The sequence below is a fragment of the Balaenoptera acutorostrata genome, chromosome 13 (genome assembly GCF_949987535.1).
Source record: "Balaenoptera acutorostrata chromosome 13, mBalAcu1.1, whole genome shotgun sequence".
In the NCBI taxonomy this organism is placed as follows: domain Eukaryota; kingdom Metazoa; phylum Chordata; class Mammalia; order Artiodactyla; family Balaenopteridae; genus Balaenoptera; species Balaenoptera acutorostrata.
In genome coordinates, this window is record NC_080076.1 from 43,224,823 (window position 1) to 43,247,825 (window position 23,003).

Here is a 23,003-nt window from a genome sequence, read left to right on the forward strand (position 1 = left end):
GAGCCCTTAACGCAAAGGTCACATAAATCTCCAAGAGGGCAATATGGTATACAGCATTTCCCAAATTCATCTGACCTAGGATCCTCATCTTTTTTTCTTTTTCTTCCATATAGCATTTCCTAGAATTATCACTCCTGAGAACATAAATTGGATTTGCTGATTTAAATTAAAATCCAAAAGACCTTAAAATATTGGCTTAATAATTTTTTCAACTTTTAAGTGCCTCATTAATCTCTGAATTCCCCAGTTTTACCTTGTTAATGCTTAAAACTAAATGCAAAGCAAAAAGAGTAGCAGAGGGATACAAATGTTATTCAAAACTATGCATTTCTAACGTGTAATACTGATCACTATTCCTCTGTGGCATTTTCCCTCATCCTAGTCCTTTTCTTTTGCCTCCTGGAAAAAGTGGGCGCTGGGGATTAGAATTACATTCAATTACCTTTTTCTCCATTTCTCTGCTACACAGGATCAGTTCTTAGAGATGGGAAAGTGCTAGCATTGCACACTGACTCTCTACATTCTATAGAAATTGCCCTATCAGAGGCTCTTTTTCCTTCCCAGAACTCTCCATGGGCAGAACTCCCTGAAAGATTAAGTGTGAGGACAGGTAAAATGCTAGGACTCCAAAGGACCAGAGAAGCTGTGATGGGAAAGGTCGCAGACACTCCAGAAATGGTGAAGATTTAGAGAGCCAAAAAACTCACAGTGGGGCTCAAAGTCAAAGGATAAAAACTGACAAGAGACGTTAGCATCAGACCGCAGGTAGCTTGCCTACATGTTACCAAGTATGGACCAAAAACTGTTCACTGGTATATAAGAGTTTAAATCTAGACCTTTTGGTCTACTGGGGGTTTAGGACTGCCTATCATCCATGAGTGTGGAATTCATTAGATCTCTTCATAAATAGTCCAGCTTTTTCTCCTTTTTAGGTAAGTGGTAGGATTGTATTACTTGCCCAGCTGAAGTTAGGTGTGACCACATGGCATGCTTTGGCCAAGGAAATGTGAGCATAAGGAACATGGACCGTTTCCTGGTAAAAGCAACAATGTGGAGTAGGGTCTTTAGCCAACCCCTGACGAATAATTTTCATGAGTGGGAAGGAAACCTTGGTTTTTATAAGCCACTGAGATTTAGAGGTTGCGTGTTACCTCAGGAAACCACGTCTAGTATATCTGGAGCACTTCATACGTGTGCATCTTAGTTTTATCATATATAAAAGAAAATAACAACATATGTCTCTTACCCACAAAATAGTATGAAACACTGGATGCATTTTAGACGAGAATTGTTACACTTATCTGAGGTGTTAAAAACATCTTTTGATGAGTAAATATGTTTCTACAAATGTGTAGTAATGAACCATCTAAGGCTAGAAAATTCAATGCATGAGAAGATAAATTTCATTCAAAATTAGCCTACGTCTTTTAATAAAATTAATAAAGGCATCTGTATTCTTGAACTATGATTAATTCAGTGAATTCATTTTTTCAGTACTCATAAATCTGTGTGCTACCACATTACATAGAAATGGGAGTACAAAAGTAAAATGAGACTAAAAAGGAAAAATAATAAAAATAACTCTATTGCTCTCTTTAAAATGCATGGAGCTTTACAAAGCTTTCATGACTCAGGGTGTCTCTGAGTCATCTTTATGCCATATATATTTTGCAAGAATGCAGAATCCAGCTTTATTTATGCAAATAGATGCACTTTTATTTTATGTTAAGATACAACACAGTTTCCTATGCGATAAGGATACATTTTCTATTTAGCTTTTTTTTTCTTAGAATTTGTTTAGGTCTCTTTAAGATATTCTATAATAAAATACCTGCTAAATATGAGATTTTTAAGAATAAAAGCAATCCCCAAACTCTTAAAACTTAGCTTTCGGAGAGAAAAACACAAATTGTCGAGGAAAGGCAAAGTGACTTCTTAACAAGTGGAGATTAGTACAAATAAATTAAGAATATAAATGAGAGAATAATATAAAGCAATTTGTAAATTACACCCATTGTTTTAACACAACATATTCTGGTGTCAGTGTCCAGTGAAGGGGGCTAAGTAAATAATTTCATTGTCTAGAACAAGCACAGTTAAGGCACAAGGTAGGAGCTTGATAGGGATTTGTTAAATTAATAAGACAAATTAGCTCAGCTACTTGGAGGTTACAATTTAAAATCTGCCAGTTTTCAAGATCTAGTCTTAATTTCTTTCATTGATGAAGCAAAAAAAAGGTCAATAATATTATATTTTCATATTTTGTGATGGAGAAATCTGGGTTCTCATCTAAATATTGACTTTGAACATTTGATTAGACTCAAAAAAATTTTAAGATAAATTTTGACCCTATCCATATTAGAGCTTTTGTCTTTGTGGAGGTTAAAGAGCCCTATATAAGAAAAATTGGAAACCAAGTTTCTTATTTTTCTAAATCTCAGGAGTTGGCATATTAAAGGCATACAATAAGTGTGTGAAAAATTTATAAATGATCTGAGGAATATGAAATCGGTTAAACACCCTTAGAATTAATAAGCTATATTTTCTCTTCCTCTGACTCCTACCAACTATATTCAATTTATAATAAGTAAATGTAGTTTTTTTAACTTAGCATAGCAAAATGATTAATACTGCACTTTAAGGCCTTAAAATTTTTAGGGAAAAATTTTAACCAACTTTAAGATTTAGGGTCACAATATCGTATCACATAAACAAGCAACTTCTTTCCTTCTAGCACACACTGTGATCTGAAAATAATCCAGTGTTTTCTGATGGTTCAGATTCAGGTGTATGCAATGAGATGATTTTAATTTAGTTGTGTCACATTGACTTTTTCCATTTGTGCTATTCAGCATTCTGGGCTAGATTTGTTGAAACATGTCTGTTTTCCAACTCTATGACTTTCTTTTTGATTATGAATCTTCTTGATAACATACAACTAATTTATCGTACTTACACGTCTATCATCTCTTCTGTCACCACAATCAAGGTATACAGTCTCATTTGGCAAAAATGAAAATAGATAACATCCCCCTTACCAAAACAACAATGACCAAACAAACATTTTTAATTGAGTCTACTTGACATCAATCACTGTTCTAGACAAGGAGTCTAAGGTCAAAAGAATAATGATGTTTAGAAGGAAAAAGAATAAAGTAAGAAAGGAACTGTTGAGGGAAAACTTCCTCAAAATAGTCATTTGTTCATTCCTTAAACATGTATTGAATGGTTTCTATGTGTCAGTAACTGAGAATACAAAAATGAGTAAGATACAGTGCCTGCCAGGACAGTGAAAGTGACTTATGAGATCAACCTTGAAGGAGAAGTAGGATTTGCACAAAGGAGGTAAACAATGAGCATTCTGGGCAAAAAACTCCAACAAACTAGTAGGTAGACTAGTACAGACATATGATCATGTATGGAATATTCTGGAGGCAGCAATGATGTGTGATTAAAGTGCTGGTGATAACCAGTGAAGTAGCAGAGGTGATGTTAGAGAAACAGGTTGAGGCCTTCTGACATACTAAGACATACTAAGGAATGCAATTTGAAGGGAATGGTGAACCACAAGAGATTTTTAAGTAGGGGGGGGGATCCATTCATGTCTAGGACTTTTAGAAGATGGGTGTGTTGGTCCCAGCATGGGAGATGTGCTGGGGATGGAGCCTAAAGGCAGGAGACCAACTGGGAGCCATACTATATCCAAGAGAGGTGATGAGCACCTGAAACAGAGCAGAGAGAAGGGAAAGGAAGGAATTTATTTATGATAATTTGTGAAATGTGGTGATGCTGCATATAGGCCAAGGGATAGCGTGAAGAGTCAAGGTTAACAGCTGAGAGTGATGGCAGTAGAGATGGCTTGAGAGACTACAGAGATGACTAAGAAAAGGGGTCAGCTAGGGACAAATAAAAGGACCGTTAAGTACTGTTCACAGCTCAAAGCAGGTTGGAACACATGAATTCTTCCAATCAGAAATTTGCATTTGCCAAGTTCTCCACAAAAGCCTCAACAGATCAGGCCACAACCAAAACCCCAAATCAGAAAAATGACCTGGAATGATCAATGATATCAGCAGACTGCCTGGTACCTTCTCTAGAATGAGGAGTCTTTAAAACAAATGACTATAAAAGCAGAAGAGTGACTTTCCATTTCTGGTAACAGTAATGAGATCATTTGGACCAACACTCTCATTGAGGTAATCAAAAACATTTAAAATGTAAAAACAGCAAAGAGTTAATAAGATGGTGAAGACAGGAACATTCAAGAGAAGACCAGAACTCAGATAAAGACATTAATTTTTGAAAGCTTTTGCTCTTGGGTATCTGAGTATCAGGAACAAAAGGTCTGAGAAACCAGCTTCATGCTGGGCAGCCTTATGGGTGTCGGTGGAACATCAAAGCCCATGGTCCTCAGGTGAGGGCTTTAATAAACTAACCCAGCTTTCACCTGGGACCTCAAAAGGTCATATCTTCCCTCAGGGTAGAGGTGAACCCCAAATCAACCGTTCCTCACACAGATTTGTAGCCTTGCTCCTTCCACAGGGGTGCCTTGACTAATCACCTTTGACTAAGGTGATTCTGGTCTGATCCAGGGGCCCTGGCAGAAGCAAACCCAAGTCCTCTCTGGGGGAGACCATCATCACCACTAGGTCTCAACTTATCCCTACAAGTAATTTTAAAAATACATTTCCAGCAGATAGTCAAAGATATCCAAGCAAATGAGAAAACAAGACTGAGAACTGACAGGAGCAATAATAATACAAACAAATCTTGGTAACTCTTGAGATATTAGAATTAGCAGATGTATATTATAAAACAACTACACTTACTATGTTCAAAGAAATAAAATCCAAGCTTGACGATGTCAGCAGGGACATCGCAGCAGCAGAGAGATATTCATCGGCCCCTTCTCCTGTCAACGCGATCTGGCCACATACGTCTAAAATTCTTACATTTTAGAATTTTTAAATGTTGTATCCTTTTTTGGTTTTCTTTTGACACACTGAAAACAAAAACAAAGCCCCATACTAATATAATTTTATTTGTATGTATAATTCAATCAGAAGTATATTAGTTAAGTAAAAGGTAAGTTTACATGTAAGTGTTTGTGTGTGTCCTGGTGTGTGTGATGCATGCTCTCCCAAATTTCTTGGAGACACCTATGATTCCTGTCAGGTTCCCTCCTCTTGTCAACAGTGCAGGACACAGCCGGGTAAAGCAAGGGGGACCGGCATCCAATGTCACCAGGGAAAATATACAAACGTGCCATCCACTTGCAGAGAAGTGAAAATTAACTGCAACTTTCACAACTTAATGGGTTAATTATAGATATTAGGGAAGGTTAACCGTGATCTAACAAAACTGTAAAATTAAGTGACTCTATCAGTATCATGTTCATTATGTTCATTTTTCATTTTAGAAGAGTAACGCTGTATTATTATTTATTCTGATCAAAGTTGAGTGAAAGATCCATATTATCATTCATTGTTCGTACCTAGTTCAGCCAACTTAGTTCATTAGATTCTGGTTGATTTGACAGAACAAAACCCGGCCAGTTACGTGCAACAACTGTTCAGCCCCATGCTCTGTAATAAGCACATCAGCACATTTATTTTCCCCATATAAAGTAGAATTTCCAATTCATACCATGTACTCTGTGACGATTATGGACAGTATTTATTCAGAAGGAATGCTGTGCAAGTTTGGAAAAGCTGCCTCTAAGAGAGCTGAGAGGTCACTGGACAAAACAAGAAACAAAACCTATACATGGTCAAAAACATGAAGAGGACTAAGGTTTGTCATTCTTTCTTTTAACTAAAAAAGTTTTGAAATCCTCAGCACATAGCGAGGCAACAGCAAATCAGACAACTCTCTCCCTCCTCCACTCTCAAGCTCTGTAGAATCAGAACGCCTCTATTCACTTAGCAAATATCAGCTTTTTTGGAGGAGGAGAACCTGCTTGGAATTAATGAGGCAACACCAAAAAATAACTTCTATTAATAAATTGTTCTCTTCAATGGAAAATTGCCTATTTTTCTCATCTTTTTTTTTTTTTTTAACAGAATATCTTCCAACGGCTTCTTATGCACTTTCTACCAACTCCCCCCCCCCGCCACTTTTATTATTTTTTTCTTTTTTCCTTTTTTAAATTAGAAAATGCCATAGTGCCAAGCAAGGGAAATAACTCCATCTCACAAGAATACAGTCACCTCCAATGGCATCATGGACAGAATAACATTTAGTTGGTGTTGTGACATGTTCAACTACTGACATTGTAATTCAAGAAATGCAGGGTGTTTAAGGAGTTAATAGAGGGAAAAGTAAGTAAAGGTAAAGCCAAACTGAAGTTAGAAGTGCAAGGTCATCTTCAAAACTAAGCTGAAATACTTTCTTTCTACTTCACAAAATGTAAAAGGCCAAATATCTCAAGAAAGGTAACAAAGTTACAACACTGGAAAATCTCCCTGATCACTTTTTCATTCACACAAATGAAAAGAAAAATGCAACATTAACCTTCCCAGAGAAGCAACATCTTTGCACTTACCCTAGAGTATGTACATGATCTCTTAAATCCTTTTAATTCCAGTACATCCCGAACATATATGAATTCCTAGCACATTCATGTAAAGAATAAACCTTAACCAAATGGCTAATTACAACAGAGATCACAACAGGACTCTCTGAAATTCTAGGGAGAGACACGAGGTTAAAATCCAGCTTCTAGATCCTGGTGTATACTGTGTCTATCTTTAACTTGAAAATGATTTGGTTTCACATTCCACTGAAGTCCCACTGGCAGATGCCTTTGGTAAGCTCACCAATGGCAGGCTGTCAAAAGCCCTCCCTCCACCCCCTCCACCCCCTTAACCCCCCTCCATGCTCTGACTGAGCTTCCGTTGCTACATCTAATACTGATTTACTCAGCTGTCTTTTTACCTGTCTCCACGTGGGTAAAAGGAGATGCTTTCATTGATGGCTATTGCGGAAACACTTGGAAACTGAAGATCAGCCGGAGGACTCACTGTGCTTTTCCCACTGCCATCCCCTCCCCCTACCTCCTACCAGAAACCAACTGACTTCCAAACTTGGCTGTCTGAAAAAGAATGTTCTCTGATTGGCATTCCTGGAAGCAGAAAGCAAGGCAGCTCAAGTTGTGTTCTGTTACTCAGCGTGAAAAACTTCCCAGGTATACACAATACAAACAAGTAAGTTTTCTGGATTTTTTCCCCCTTAACTTTGAGGAGAAACAGGGCAAATATTTGGGAGCATGACAAATATTTTTGTTGTTGCATAGCATTTATGTTTGAATATTCACCTATAATGTTACCCCAAATGGCTATGGATGCAGTAGAAAAGGGAAATGGCAAATCTGTGGTTAAAAGCTGAATTTCCTTATTAGTAAATGAGTTGGGACCCATTAGAGGAAGCCATGGTCATGCTGAATGCTTGAAGGTATTCTGAAGGGCAACTATTCCATACGTGGATTTTCTGTGAGAGAAAACCTTGCTCATAGGAATTGTGAAAAAACTGCTTTCACCTGTCCTATATTTTATATTGCAGACAGCAGGAGGAGAGGGTGCAGGAAACACTTCTATCTCCCTGTCAAGTCTTCTTTTCCAGGACTGTCTTGTAAACTTCGGTGAGGCCTGGGTGGGGCTGGCCATGTACAATACTCTCCCACACCCCACACTCACACACACATGTCTGAACAGAGAAAAATTGAGTCAATGGAAATGAGGGGAAAATATACATTTTCTCAAACAGGATCTGACAAGAATGAATAATGTGGAGTCCCTTTAAATCACTCCTAAAATTGTATTTAATATTTATTTCGTGGTCACTGGGATCAAAAGATCTGCTGCTGCTGAAAATAATTTACCTCACCCTGTTCAAAATAGTGAGTGTATTACGTGCAATGTTGTGGACCAGACAACTTCTTGAAAGGCCTGATAGAGGATTTATAATTTCGGCAATCAGACAAACCACAACCCCAGGCATTCTGGGGTTTCCAGATCTCATCTGGCTGTCTCTGCCAGCTCCAGGCAAATGTCAGCTGGCTGGGCTCAGGGTGGTGCTGTGGCCATAGCTGCTCCTAGCAACTTGTACAGACATCTCGAAAATACCCAACGGCAAAGGGTGACTCCCAAAAAGAAACCTTTCTCTTTGTCTGTGGTTGGTTTTAAATGTTCTGTTCTAGGTGGTCTTTTGCCACATCTGAACAAGACCATTTTAGGGAACCGTGAGTGAACAGTTGATTAACTGGCATCCTATGGCTAATTTATTTCGGTGATATCTTGATGCCCCATATAGACTGATCTTACCAACCTGCTCACTCCTCAGCCTTGTTACTAGATGTCCTTTAAAAAAAAAAAAAAAGATTGAAAGAAGGAGGGAGAGGAGGAAGAAACTTTCCTTATTCTTATTCCCAAGCTGATTATTTTAGGGAAATTTCAAGCTGTAGGTAACGCTGATAGATAAGGACATCCGAATAACTTCAGAAATAAATAGAAATAACCACTCACCCAGAGAGCACACATCCCTGTCTTTGTGATTCTTCCTCCCTCTATCAAAACACTTCTCCCCAAGGCTAATGGATGGTGTCAAAACACGTGTGAGCTAAGAGTGGACAGAGTTGGCGGCAGGTCATCTGGTTCACATTCGGCCACACTATTCACTTATGCTGTACCTTTGAGTGAACATTAGCACAACTGACACCTAAGAAATGTTTGCTGAAACAAGCAAACGATTGCTTGTGTAAAAGTGTATATTTTAACCAATGGAAAATTGTTATATGTTGGCTTACATTTTAGATAATGGGGTGGGGGGGAATTATATCTCTTTTCAAGCCATTAACCAAAAGATTATATGGAAGGTATATTAGGCACTGAGCACCTTTATAGGAGCAAAAAAAAAAAAAAAAAGATTATTATACATTTTGTGTCTGTGTGAGTGAATGACTCTAAACACCAACATGGCGAATTCTGCTAAGTTTATTTCTATTGATCTTGCTGGCTTCTAAGAGAAATAAAGAAAATATTAGGCCCTCCTAATAATTCATATTAACTAGTAAACTATAACAATTTTCTTTATTGAAATGTTACTGGCCGTTCCTTACAGTACAACATTCAACAAGCAAACATCTCCTTAGGTTCCCAACTTTATCTCCTTTTATATTTTCATTTGTTTCAATCACAGAAATTCCAGAACAGTGTGCAACAGTAGTGGTAGCATGAGTCTAAACCCAAGGTTGAGTGAGCACATGGGAATTTCTTTTTCTTCTTTTTCTCCCCCTAACCTTCATGCGGCAGTTGATAAGATTTATAATGGCTAGAACTCAGTCTTTATCATGAGTAAATGTTATTTTTCTCTTTCACAAGCACTAACATGAGAGTTAGGATTTGATCAGAAAAAATAGCTTCCAGGGCTTGCTTCCAAAGAAGACTGGGCATGTAACAGGCAAATCAAATACCCTTGATTTATCATGAACAAGCAGTTAATCTCTGCTTCATTCTCCAGAAATAGACTGTCTTAGCACTGTTCTATGGATGGCAAATGCTGGTAGCAGTCTCCTTGAGGGGTGAACAAGGTGTTAAAACTCAGGTTTTAGCTGATCTGGGAGGCATCTGTGTGTATGAAAAATCTGGGCAATGAAAAGCAAATGATCCCTGTTATTTTTTCCTCCCTGGCGTCCTTAAGACACGGGCATAGGCTGTATTCTCACGCTGATAGTTCTGTGGATGATTTTGTCTTTTACATACAATTATTTTAAAAAAATACACTATTTGCTATAGACTGAATATTTGTATCCCACCAAATTCATATGTTGAAACCCAATTTCTCATGTGATGGTATTAGAAGGTGGGGCCTTTGGGAGGTGCTTAGGTCATGAGGGTGGAGCCCTCATGAATGGGATTAGTGCCCTTATAAAAGAGACCCCAGAGAGCTTCTTTGTCCCTTCCACCATGAGGGGACACAGCAAAAAGACGGGCCTCTATGATCCAGGAAGCAAGCCCTCATCAGACACCAAATCTGTTGGCATCTTGATTTTGGACTTCCAGTCTTCAGACTGAGAGAAATAAATTTCTGTTGCTTATTTCAGTTGTTTGTAAGCCACCCAGTCTATGGTATATTGTCATAGTGGCCTGAATGGACTAAGACACTCATTATACAAAAGTGAGTTTGTTTTTTGTGGGGGAGGGGGATAAATTGTGGGGGTTTTTCCCCTGAGGAAAAAAATAATAAATCCAAGTAGTAGTTGTTTGAAAAGTAATTACAATAGACACTGCCCAAGAAAAAAGTAGAAAAACTATATATATATATATAGGGGTTCTAACAACAGATATGTAAGGGATTCAAAACAGCAGCATACTACGTATAATCTTATTAAATGCTGATCAATTACAAAATTAGATGAAATTGGGCACTCATTTTGAATGCCTATGGTATGAAAATAGCCCTAATTATGGAAAGGTCCATATGTAGAAATTTACTAATTATAATATCATATTTGGTGGAAAATAACTGGGAACAACGGTAGTTTTTTGTTTTTGTTTTTATTTTTTTTTTATAGAGATAGAAAGTAGATTAGTGGTGGTGTAGGGCTGTGGGAATGGCAGATAGGAGGGTATAGCTAAAGGGAACAGTGTTTCTTCTTATTTATTTATTTATTTATTTATGGCTGTGTTGGGTCTTCATTTCTGTGCGTGGGCTTTCTCTAGTTGTGGCAAGTGGGGGCCACTCTTCATGGCGGTGCGCGGGCCTCTCACTGTCGTGGCCTCTCTTGTTGCAGAGCACAAGCTCCAGATGCGCAGGCTCAGTAGTTGTGGCTCACGGGCCTAGTTGCTCCGCGGCATGTGGGATCTTCCCAGACCAGGGCTCGTACCCGTGTCCCCTGCATTGGCAGGCAGACTCAACCACTGCGCCACCAGGGAAGCCCAACAATGGTAGTTTTGATGACAACAGGAAGACATGGGTTAACGCTTAGCGTATAAATGTATATGCCCCATGATTTCAACTATATTAGAACACCTGTGGACACTAGAAGGAAAGATAAAGGCCAGAAGGAATCCTATCTAAATGATTTATGGGTCCACACACAGGCACACACACACACCCAAAATATTCAAATAAAGATAATTGCAGCCCTTCCTCATTCCTTCTCCCTCCTCCTTGTCCTTGGAGAGGCATCTCTATTTCTCTTCTCAGGGTCTCTTTTGTGGCAGGTGGGTTGGGAGGGGAGTGGACAGGAAATGGGGAGGCTCTCCAACGTGGAAAGAGACACAGAAGAAGCTTAAAGGGGCTTAGGTTAATGTGAAGAAAGGGCATCAAGAGAAATACCCAAGAAAAAGAGTGATCTTAAAGGCACCAGTGAGAACAGGGAAGAGATGGGGGAACAGAATCTGGTACAGCAGAAGCAGGGACCAAACTGTAAGCCAGACTGGGGAGCAGCACCTTTGAATGAGGCAGACTTTGAGGACAGTAAGTTCTAAATGGGAAGATTAGGTAGTTTGGCCCTAGGACATCTGGCTGTGTGTTTTATGATTTCTTCTCATGGAACACTTTATTGTTCAATATCTGCTAGTGTCATATTTGTGTGTCTTTTGGATACTGACATGGATCTTGAAGCTACAGACATATTTATTTACGTGAAAGTTTTTGAAAAGTTGCAGTAATTGTTTTGTCCTATTGCTGTGGTTGCTAAAATTGATTTTCTTTGATATGGGTAAGAAATTATCTTCATCCTTGTCTAAATAAACTATCTCGATCTCTTTCCTCTCCTTGCATTTCATTTCCTGTATCACTCTCAGTTCCCATAAAAGGTAGCCATTATAGCCTCTTAGGCTGAGCACTACATGTAAAGTGACCAACCATCCCGGTTTGAATGGAACTAAGGGATTTCCCGGGATGCAGGATTTTCAGTGATAAAATCAGGAAAGTCTCAGGCAAACCAGGACTAGTTAGTCATCCTATATATGTAATATGGAATTTTTTTATGTTATGTGTATGCTTTTGATAAAGATTAGTCTTTTTATTAATTAACAGATGTTTGGCCCAAGTAGAATGATAATCAGAAAATGTAGATTTCTTTTTGCATTTCCCGCATTAGCCATGCAACTTGGGAGGGGTCAAATTCCAACGGCCACTATATTTCCTCATCTCCACAATGAGAACAATCATACAAATTTCAAAGAGTTGTTGTCAACATCAAATGAGATATACATGTAAAATAAGAATATATAAAATACATTAAATGAATATATTTTATATTGTATTTTGTATAAACTTTATAAAAATTATATGTACTTTTCAAAGAAACTTTTAGTTATTTTAGACTGAGAAATAATGGAAGCCCACAGAAGAGGTACAACATTTCAAATTGTAAGTGGCAGGGGTGGTGGGAGGGGAAGAGGGAGATAGATAGATATTGGTTGATGAGAGAATAACTTTCTCAGGAGTATGTGTTTCAGCATTTGATCTTTCCCCAAATTAAACTCACTGAGTTAAGGATGTTTTTTTTGTTTTTGAGAAGCTCTATAGCCCAGGAAACAATCAATACTCCACACTTACAAAAGATATGGATTATCTTTAATATTAGAAATACAGATTTTATTTGTACCTTTTCCTTTAAGCTGGGGTAGGGGTATTTTTCCTTTGTGGGACCAAAATCAACCCTAATTAAAGCACAATCATAAATATATCACAATCACTAGGCAAAACTAGAATATCCAACCTCATCCTAGGGACAGAGAGATACACCTTATGATACCACTTACGTGAGCTCTGGCAGTATGCGCCATCCCTGATGCCTTGAAAATGTATTTAATGTCATCACTTCAAATCATAATCACATGTATAATCCATATTGGTTCTACTCCAAGCCTCTTGAGATTTATCAAGAGTTGGAAATAGGACAATTCTATTGTATGTGGTAAAAGAAAATGACAGGTGATAGGCAAGCTGGATGGAGTCTGGTGGTTATTATATCCAACTTATTTATTTGGGAGCAGTTTTTCTCCAGATGAGCATGTGACTCATCAGTGCTTTTAAAATTTGTTTGTTGGTGTTGTTTCACTAGGGAACCCTTTGTTCAAAGGAAATAGTTCACTGAAACTTAACAATGACAAGGCATAGCTCCTTTAGCAGAAACTCAGGTGTGAAACCTGGGGCCCTGCCTCTTCCTTAAGCAGTCCCTGTGGAAACCTCCAGGAATCTGGGAAGCTTAGCTTGAAAACCTTTAAGCACTAGAATTCATTGCATTCAGTTCATTTTAAAAGTATAACGGTAATATATTTTTAAAAAATATGCACATATTTTTTAAAGCCATGTAGAATAATAGAGCTTAAAAGAATGTCCCATCCCAATCCCATCCCTCCTCACCCTAGAATCCCAGAGACAATGACCATCAACTCGTAACTGGTAATTATGATGATCAGTCTATATTCTTAAATGATGTTCTTGTACGCCTATTTAAAAAAATTTTTTCAAATGTCAATATTATCTATTGTCCTCCTACTATGGAAAATAAGAATTTAGTTCTTATACACACCTTCTCCAGCATGTTTGCTCTCAACCTCTCTCTCCCTCTTTCCCTCCCTTCCTCATTCTCATTTACACACACACACACACACACACACACACACACTTTCCTTTCTTTAATCCTCACAATTTAATTACACAACAATTTCAGGGGAAGCACTCATCAGTGATTACATTATTTTGGCTACGTATATATTGTTCACATGTAAACCACATGGGATATATGAGTCCATTTCCTTTCTTTTACACAGTTTTCTTTTTCCTGACACTGGTGGTTGTGTCATATTTTTGTTTGTTTAATTTTCTATCTGCCTATCATTACATTTTTTTCAAACTCTCCAATAGACGTGTAACATTCCTCTTAATACAGACAAACATATCAACTATTTTTTTCTGCATACCGTCTACCGCTCCCCCACCCTCTCCCCACCCTGGTCCTTTTTGTAGCAATAGTGCTTCTGAGCTGTCATCGCGGGACTGGCTTTTGCTTCTCTTTGGTATTGAGTCCCTTTGCTGGGTTCTTTGTTCTCGCCTTCTTGATGGACTCCCCCATGGGTGACCGGAGGGAGCATAAACTCCAGCAACTTCCTGAGAAAGATGCTCAGGACAAATTAAGTTTTGGAGAACCCGAATGCATGAAAATATCCTTATTCTCTTCTTCCATTAATCAATAGCTTGACTACAGAATTCATTGTTTAGAAATACTTTTCCCTCAGAAATTTCAAGGAATTTCTTCACTGTCATGTAGTTCCTCATGCTGTTATTTACAAGTCATTCTGTTCCATCATCCAAATATTATTTCTTTTTTATCCCTGGTGTTCTAATATCCCATGACAGTATACTTTGGTATGGTCCCCCATTTCCACCACCACCCGCCCCCGCGCCATTGATTGTGTTTGAAACTCAAGGAAATTTTACTCATCTCCTCCAATTCCTGGGGAAATTTTATTTTAAAGCAATTTCTGAGCTCTATTTCCCCTGTTCTTTCATTCTGAAACTAAACTCCTTTTAGTTGGATGTTGGACCCTTAGACTGATTCCTTAATTTTATTATCTTTTCTCTTATATTCATCTTTCTACCACCTCCTCTCTGGAATAATTCCTCATCTCTCTTCTGTTGAATATTCTATTTCTGCTAACATATGTTTAATTTCTAAGAATTCTATTTGTCTCTAATTGTTTTTATTACACCACGTTTTGTTTCATGGACACAATTTCTTTTCTGATATCAAAGACTATATACATTTCAGGTTTTTTAAAAAGCTTTAATCTCTTCCTTGCAATCTTTATTTGCTTCAATTTCTTCTTTCTTTGTTTGTGTGTTTTGGTCTCTGTTATGTTAGAGACATTCCCCACATCTGGTATTCCCTCACTATCCACCCAGCCACTGTGTTATGGGCGTTACGACATTACCATAAAGTGATTAGACAAAGCTGAGCCTTCACTGAAACACCCTCAAGGGTAACTAGGTTTCTGCCCCCTTGGGTAGTCAGATCCTCTAGAGAAGCCCCCCTCCAATGTCCTATCCAGAAGGGACAAGCTCAGTTGCCAGTGTCCTGGAAGCAAAGCTGGGTGAAAAGGCTTGAAATTGAGAGAAGTTTACCACTGTTCAGCATGCAGATTTCCACTTAATCCACCAGATTTCAGTGTTGCACCTCACCCCCACCTGCCACTGTTTCCAATATTGCTGTTTGTAACCTCTCTAATTAAGTTACTCCAGAGAATAAGGCCCCCTCCCGCCATGTCTCCTGCAAGGTGAGGGAGAGGTAGTTGCCAGGCTGTACGGGGTGGAAGAGGCGATTTAAGAGTCCAACTACTCTTTTTAAGACTTTCAACCAAGTTCTGCTTTCAGCTCCACTTCTCACCTCTGGCTTCAACAGACTTCTAGTCCTTGAGCCTTGCCAGCGTTCTAGGGAGTCTCCATTTCCATCTATGTAGGCATCTCCTCTGCAGGCACCTGGCTTTCCACATCCTCTGCTCAGCTAAATCAAGTACCGCTCAGCCATTCCCTTTCCATTTTCCAAATACTATGTCAACAGCTCCCTGTGTTGTAGGCTCTCCTGTTTTCTTTTTTCTAGTAAGTATTTTTTGTTTACTGTCACTATAGGATTTCTTTGGGAGGGAGAGGGTGGAATTAAGTATATGTTCCAGTCACCATATTAACTGTAACTCTCTGCCTTCACTCTTCAGCATTGCTTTAAAAAGGAAACAAATTCTCCAACCTCTCTCCAAAATGATCCCAACAAATTCAGCAATTGTGCATGTATGTGGGGAGGCAACATAATATTTCATACTTTTCTACAAACGTATCCAATGTTAAAATGACAGCTAAATCCCAGCAAAGTATACAATTATCTATATCAGACACAGTGAAAAATAACATTTAATTAAAATAAAGTTATCTTTTTATTCTGAAGTTTGTCGTAGTCCCTTACATTAAAACTTTCATTATATATCTGTGGAATTAAATATAGGAACACATATAATTATAAATAATTCCTTCATATGTAAAAACTATGTAGCTTAAAAATAAATTCTTTTGTAACTGAAGTTCTACCTAAACTATCAATTAACTCATAACCCAATCAAGAGAAGTAAATTATCTTAAATTTATCACAGCAGTCATTTTGTGCTTGCTTTCGATTGGAAGGCAATGTAAATTTGACAAAGAAGTAATTTCCCTTTTAAGTTGTCATAGTCATTCTCATGTGGGCCAAGTTTGTGTATTTTATTATTTGAGGCAAGCTTTGTCTTGATTCATTTAACCCATTAGTTCTGCTCCTTATAATATGTCAATCTGGAGATATTACCTTTCTAGAAGATATACTGTACCCTATTTCTTTAAGAGTATCTCATCAACATTGAAGCTACCTTCTACTCTTGGGAAGATGTATACGTTCTATGATTTCTACAGCTGTAAGAGTTGGCCATGGACAAAGAGTCAAAGGTCATCCTTAGCATCCATCATTTTCCATCCATATTTGTCCTCTCTCTATTAAGTTTTCCCACCTATCTCCAAAATACTAAATATGTTTTCATCAGTACTGCCCTCAGACCCAGCCAAGCGAGGAGAGAAGGCCCTGCCATGGGCGTCACAATTCAGAGGGCCTTGCTGCTCTAGTCCTCCTTTGCCTGTGTTTTTCCCCACTGAGCTATGAATTAGAAAAAGAACCAGTAACTCTCTTCTCAGCATGTGCTGGTACTTGGGACTCTGTCCCAAAGGCCTTGAGACTGCTTCCAGGTCTGCCTTCCCAAGGTGGGCTTACTTCTTATATGCACACCTTAAAGACTTAGGGGTGGCTGGAGGGTATTGTGGGGAGGTGAATGCAGTAGGTATGAAATAACCCACCAAAGAACTGTAGACCCAAAGAAACCTAGATTAATTAATTTCCAAAATGAGATGAACCCTTCCTTGGAGAGAAGAATTCTATAGCTTTTATCACTCCTGGGGACCTGGTGAGAGGAGGAACACCCTCATCACATGGGAAGGGGGAGTAGGGGCGTGTAAGGACAACTAGCCCAACTGTTAGCAAACTTTTAACAGGTGCAAATGGCCTGGTATCATAGATTAGAATCCTGAGGCACCCCAACCACAGAGAGAATCTGTATCTGACTGCCAACCCTTTCCTGCAGGCTTTCACTGAATGCTTGGGGGTGGTTGAGACAGGGTAGGGCAGGGCAGGAGAGCTGACAAAGATCCCCACAAGATGCACGAGGTCTTCACTCTGTTCATTGCACCAGCTCTCCAGTGGCTGGGGGTCATGGCAACCTGGTGGCGAAAGAGGTCTTTAAGCCTGAACAGTTGGGAGCTGGAGTGTAAAGGAGGGAGAGATTTCCTGTGGTTCAGAAATGTTGGCTGTTAGGCTAGGCATGAAGACATCTCCAGAGCATTGCCAAGCTCAGTATACCTAAAGGAAAGGTCCTATTGAGGTAGGGATTTAACTAAAGCTGTAGAAAAGCCCAGGTTCAGATCTAGCACATATTAGATTGATTCAGTCCCCTGCACACAACATACACCACCAACACATACACACATATTAGCAGCCTGATTGATAGAAGGAGTGAGCCCTTTTCTGAGGTTAAATATTATTTTACTACTATTCTTTTACCCATGAAGGCAATATACAATAAAAATATAGAACACTATAAAAAATCTGTACAATATCTCTACAAAATCTATCAATACCTATACAAAATCTATACAATATAAAAAACTATACAATAAAAAATGTAGAACACGTGAAGAAGCAGAAAAATGTGACCCCCTAATGAAAATTTAAAAATAAGCAATAGAAGCAGACCCACAGACAGCCCAGATGTTGGACTTAATAGACAAGTATTAAATACGTTAAAATGATATAATGGAAAAATGGGAAGCACACATTTAACAGCTGGGGAATTTCAGCAGAGATATGGGTACAATAAGGAAGAACCAAATGGAAATTATAAAAATAAAAATTACAGTATCATAAATATAGAATCCATTCAGTAGGCTGAATAGTAGACTGAACCCAGCAGAAGAAAGGATCAGTAAAATTTAAGACAGGTCAATAAAATCATCCAAATTGAAACAAAAGGGAAAAAACAGAATAGAAAATCTGTGACTGTAACACAATATCCAATGGTCTAACATATGTGTAACTGTACCTCCAGAAGGATGTGAGAAAAAGAAATATTTGAAGAAATCATAGGTGAATATTGTCAAAAATTGAAAGAATTCAATCCATGTATGAAAAAAGCTAAGTGAAACCCAAGTAGGATAAATGTAACAACAAACAAAGTAACCAACCAACCAAACAACCAACCAATAACAACAACACACTCAGGCATTTTACAATTAAACTGCTAAGAAACAGGTAAATAGTAAATCTTAAAAGCAGGCAGAGAAAAAAGACATCATATTCAAGGAACAGCTTTGAAAATAATGTCTGATTTTTCATCTAAAATATTGAATTCCATAAGACAATGCAATATCTGCAAAATGCTGAAGGAAACCACCTGTTAACATAGACTTTTCTGTTCAGCAAAAATATCTTTCAGTAAGAGGGTGAAACAAGACAGGAAAAAGTTGAGATAATTCATTTCTATAAAATAAACACTACAAGAGACGAGAAAGGAAGTTTTTCAAGGTGAAAGGAAATTATTCCTCATGGAAGCCTGGATCTACAAAAAGGAAAGCACTAAAATGGATAAATGAATAAATATCTGGGTAAGTGTCAAAGACCTTTTACAAATTATCATCTATCTATCTATCTATCTATCTATTATCTACATAAAAAAACTAATGACTATTTAAAGCAAAAATAATAATATATTTTGTGTTTATTACCTATGAATAAATAAAATATATGATAAAAAGAAAAAGGACAGCAAGTAAGTATAGGGAATTATACTTTTATAAGGTTCTTAAGACTGTTCTTTCAGAAATATTATTTGAAAGTAGGGAATAAGTTAAAGATACATATTTTAAAATCTCAAGAAACAACTAGTGAAAAAAAAAAAATTCCACTGAGATACAGTTAAAAAAATCAATAGAGGAGATAAAATATTTAGTTAACTCAAAAGAAGGCAAAGAAATAAGGAACTCAAGAACAAAGAATAGATGAGACAAAGAGAAAACAAATATCAAGATAGTAGGCTTAAATCTAATGATAGCAAACATTACATTAAATATAAATGGAATAAACACTCTGTTATCAAACAGAGTAAAAAGGAAGGACCAAACTATATGCTTTTTTAAAAGAAATACACTTTAAGTATAAAAACACAGATTGGTTGAAAGTAAAAGAATACAAAAAGTTATATCAGAAAATGTTGGTGTGCCTATATTAAAAAACATTGGACACATTAGACACCAAGACAAGGTGTATTATCAGAGATCAAGAGGGATTTCAGTAAAAAAAAAAAAAAAAGGATGAATTCATCAAGAAGACATACAAATAAAAAAAGAGCTTCAAAACACATGAAGCAAAAATAGAATTAAAAGGAGAAAGGACAAATCTACAGTTGCTATATGAAGCCAAGCAAAACCCCTTCTAATGCCCAACACATACACACACATACACACACACACACTATTAATGACAAGCAATAAACTGGGGGTGGAATGTATTCTGGGGAGATGGTTCAAGGCAGGATGCATTTCTTGGACTGAAGCTTAGATGTCTGGTACAAAGAAAAAGGAGCCTTAGCACATGAGATGGGCAGGAGAGTTTCCTGACAGCCAGCAAGTTTGGAAGGTTCACAGGTGTGACAATACATGGATTGCTTATCCTTTGTGGCTTCCAGGTGGGGTGGGTCAGAAACATCCTCACCCATTTTCCTTGGAGGTCATACAAATATCACTACTTTTTTTGTGTTCCATCACGGGGCAGTAGTGAGAGGGAAGGTGTCCACATCCTTGACCCCCTCCCTACGGTTTGTCTTGATTGCCAATTGTTGCCTTGGTTCTGAGTGGAATGTTCTGGGTTCCCTGCAGTCTGTTGTGACCAGTAGTAGTCTACAGCTCTGAAGCAGCCACTGGTCCCACAGAGGTCACACTAACAGGCACACAGCTTTACTGCAGGCTTATCCTGTAGACACTGTGCAAGGCTGTGAGCACTATATCTGCAGGTGTGAGTCCAGGTCCAGGACTCTGAGATTTTTCCCCTGTGAGATGATGGTATGAGCAGGTATCACTGGGTTTCTTATAGCTAAAAGCTAATAGGAACAAAGAGCTATAAAGAATGTTTTCTGTCCTAGATGAAGAAAAAGTTAAAATTTATGACAGACTCTAGCATTTTAAGTAAGAATATGAAACACTGGAGACCTCTTTTTTGGAGGCCAGACTTAAAACAAAGTTATTTGAAATGCTGAGTATGGAGGCAGATATTTAAAAATGGAATAGGTCCTACCTTTTATTGAGGTAGGTTAAAATAGACTTGCTAGGAAAAAATGGGGGAAAGAAAACTAAATATGCAGAACATGATGGGGTGGCCATTAATGTTACAAGAAGGATACAATATAGTCAATGAAGGTTAAATTGGAACACATCTAATCCCAAGTGACTTAAGCCAAAATAACCTTAAAATTTATGTCAGAAGAGTAAAACATAACAATAGATAGTATTGTAGAAAAGTTTCTATAAAATTCCAATCTTTAGGAAAGTTTAAAACTATTTCATATGGGGGTAAAGGATGGAAAGAGAGAGTAAGTAAACTCAGTAAACATGGGGTGGAGGAACAGTTGAAAACGCAAAGGTATGTTTGGAAAAATCTCTACATAAGAAGCATCATCAGGTCCAGAATCTGATAGAATGCTTGTTGAAGATGACAGATTTGTTTGCTATCCTTGGAGATGACATGGATGATGGTCAGTAGGAACTGAATATAATGAAAGGGTCAGAACTTGGGACCACTTGGATGGGAAGCTTTGAAGACATATATGCCTTCAAGCAAATGCTTCCTTACAAACCTCTGAAAAATTTATCAAATATGTAGTAAATTAGCTAGAGAAGATAAAAGAGCTTACATATTATATTAAAACTCTTCAAAGCAATTGTGCATCTTTAGAATCAGAAAATGTAAAGATTAAAAGCAAGGTTCAAAAGCTTGACAAGAAACTAATGACTGAACTGTATCAAGAAAATGAAATAAACCTCACAGAAAATTAACTGTTTAGGGAAGAAACAGTTTAGAAAGAGAGGAGAAATATTCCATAGCAGAAAGAAGTATCAGCCATGCCCCCACGAAAAGCCAGATACCTATAGAAAAGAATGATTTCCACTTCATTGTACTCTTAAGTAGTAAAAGTATCGTATTATGACTTGATTAACCAGACCACCATAAATATTAAGAAAATTTCATGAACTATATATTTCATGAACTATACAGCAACTAGATACATTTGAAACTTTAAAGGCTATTTGGGTTTGCCAAAATCTTTTTTTTTTCCCTATAGTTTAAGGCTACAGTTGAAGTGTGCTCAAGTAAGATTTTATTTGTTTAAAGCAAAAAAAAACTGCCCTTTTTTTTTTTCCAGACTTTCACCTGCTCTCATTTTGCACATTAATGGTAATGGCATATGGAGGTTCCGACATGTAGCTAGCTGTAAGCAAAATAAGGTGACACATGCTTTATTTAGACAAAGGCAATCTTTTCTAATGTTCCTTAGTGAGATCTGAAGGCGGGGATTTTAGGTATTTGGATGGATTGGTAGCAGAGGGCTGGTGTTTATAGGGTTTTAAGAAGCACTCTGTGTTCCTAATTTTTTTAGGGCCCTGAAGTTTTGTTAAGTAGCTCACTAACTTACCTGGTAGACCTTTTACATAGACAATTTTGGCTGCCCCATACAGCATTTTTAAACCTAGAGGTTAAAGGAATAAAGGAAAGCAGTAATTTAGAAGCTGAACAAAATTCCTAGGTGTGAAGCTAACTGTATATGTGAAATGGGAGCAGGGTTAAAGGGGAGGCAACCCATGTGTATTGAGTGCCTACTATGTCCAAGGACCTTTATATATTTTATTCCACTTAATTTTTTAAAATACTATGATTTAAGATTTAGTATGTCTATTAAATGGATTAAGAAACTGTCAGATTAAATTAATTGGATTATTAGGATTAATAAATAAAGGTACATAACTTTGATCTTCTATCTGTCTGCTTCCAAAGCCTTAAATTTTTTCTGTTGTATTGAGAAATAAAAATGTTTCCTTTTCCAAAACAGATTTGCCACCTAGCAAGCAGTACTTCCTTAAATCTTGAAGACTTGGTGCTGTCCCACTGCAAAGTTGGGTGTAGGAGTTAGATGGCAGGGTGGAGGAATCTCATGTTCCTTATCACCATTACTGGGATCAGTGAACGTGAACCTAGATTAGACCCTGCAAAATCAGGAAAAGGGAAAGGGAACCTGAGGGGTGAGCTGGGATGATATCATGGAGCTTATTTCATGGTCTCACTGGAGGCTGTAACAAGATGGCGTGCTAAAGCCAGACTCTGGATTCGTGTTCCACTTCTGCCAAGTCCTGCAGTGAGTTACTTAATCTCTCTACACCTGTTTGTCATCTGCAAAGAGATGATAATAATGTTGCTCCCATAAAATAGCTCTTGTGAGTACTAAATGAGTTACTATATGTAAAGCACTTGTAAGAGCAAATTCAAATAGAGTTACTATCATCATTATCATCATCCTTCCCGTCATTGACAGTAAATATGTGAATCAGAATATTCTCATGTAATACCCATCTTTTACAACAGTGGAAGGCCTGGGGAAGATAAGAAACAGCAGATATGAATCATCCACAGAGCTTTTAAAATAACAATGAGTGGGCTCCAAAGGGACCAAGTGAATCAATCTAATCAATCTCTGGGGGGTGGATTCTGAGTGTCTGTTCATTTAAAAGGCCTCCTACGTTCTAATGTGCAGCCAGGGTAGAGATCTTCTACCCTATATTATCTGTTTTTACTGTTTTTTCCCCTTAATCTTTCTTAT

At 37.7% G+C, this 23,003-nt stretch overlaps 1 protein-coding gene across 22 annotated transcripts in view; it reads right to left on the minus strand.

Moving 5' to 3' along the window:
* Positions 1 to 23,003, minus strand: part of DTNA (dystrobrevin alpha) — a 390,068-nt gene that overhangs the window by 277,209 nt on the left and 89,856 nt on the right. For 20 of the 22 annotated variants that reach the window (XM_057526123.1, XM_057526124.1, XM_057526122.1 and 17 more), the window contains exon 1: positions 6,545 to 6,744. The exons of 1 other annotated variant lie outside the window; for it this stretch is intronic. The gene's annotated coding sequence lies outside the window, so the exon portion shown is untranslated. Of the gene's footprint in view, positions 1 to 6,544; positions 6,745 to 6,936; positions 7,045 to 23,003 lie in introns of those variants that run through there. One more of the 22 variants, XM_057526112.1, reaches the window with a different exon arrangement.